This window comes from Aplysia californica, unplaced genomic scaffold, assembly GCF_000002075.1.
Source record: "Aplysia californica isolate F4 #8 unplaced genomic scaffold, AplCal3.0 scaffold00050, whole genome shotgun sequence".
Taxonomy (NCBI): Eukaryota; Metazoa; Mollusca; class Gastropoda; order Aplysiida; family Aplysiidae; genus Aplysia; species Aplysia californica.
The window spans coordinates 1,182,524-1,183,929 of NW_004797320.1; positions in this window are offsets into that span (position 1 = coordinate 1,182,524).

A 1,406-nucleotide genomic window follows, 5' to 3' on the forward strand; every position below is an offset into this window, starting at 1 on the left:
GCAATGAGCAATATATGAAGCTGAACGAACGCTTTCTTGGCTTTGAAACAGGTATCTGTATAGTATGGGATCCTTTGCGTGAAAAAAAAAGTTATTTAGATCTAGTAGCAACGAGCACTACCAAAGCAGGGCCTTTTGTTCCATTATCAAATCAAAAGAGTAAACACAACCATTATTATTCCTCACTATCAGTGTGGCAGGTAACAATTTTCGATTCAAAATAGTATAGGTTTAAGCCAATTACTGACAAGTACAGATGAGATTGGCACTTTCTTTGCCACCAGACCGTTACTGCCGATAACATCGGCAGTTTTCGAAAGAGGCCTAGATTCTATACGAATCCTTGAAATATCGACGCTGAAGGAAAGTGAACTAATTTATAAAAGAAAGACCTCCTGTAGTTATTAGAACTCTTCTTTTTTAACCAGAGGAAAAAACAAAAATTGTCTGTCATTTATCTGAGAACCGCCCGCGGCCGCGACTCTGCAAGTCAGTGAAAATGGCTTCGTGTGGTCCTCCGAGGCAGTTTCCGTTGTTTCTGGCAGATTTCAGGGGTCACATATGACCTTGCTGAAATGTCGAAATCGTAAATTTTTTTCTGCGTGCCTTACTTCTTTTTCAAAGGCTTTCCAATTATATATTATTATAGTTTTCTGGTCTTTGTATTAACATGCATTGTATATACTAATTTCTTAGGACTAAAGGCGCACCCTTGTTCCCAAGACTTTCCCCTGACGCTGTGCAAGTTTACCAAAGACACAACACAGTAAGGTTATTATACAGGCGGGGCATCCAAATTAAACGTCTATCTCAGACGGGACCGAGCAAAATGGGAGGGGAGCCTTAAATACTCTTCCAAAACAGAACCCCCCGTTGAGGATTCGACCCAGAGCTATCTGCTCTGTAGTCCAGCATAATAACAACTGGGCAAACGGCATCCCTATAACGGCTTTCGACTGACTTGCTTTGTGTAATGCGTCGTCTGCAAAAATAATATCCCTGTCCCTTTTGCTTTTTTTTTATCCACCTCTGCGAGTCAAGGGCAAGGGGCATTTGACTTTCACTATTGCTGTCGACAGCACTTCATGTCTGCGGAGTCCAGCACTTCAGGTTCTCATTTTTGTCTTGTTTGCTTCCTATCCAATCTCCGTGTCGCTTGTAGTGATGTTGCCCTATAGCAGGGTGTTGCCCTATAGCGAACCAGGTAAGTTTCGGATTGTTTAAAACTGCGGTTGCAAGGGGACAACTGTTCTCTTTATTTTTTAAGGAAGTGAAGGGAAAAAAGTAGGGAAGTTGGAGAAATTGTGTGTGTGCGTGTGTGTGTGTGTGAGAGAGAGGTGTGTGTGCGTGTGTGCGTGTGTGTATGTGTATGTTTGTGTGTGTGTGTGTGTGTGTGTGTGTGTGTG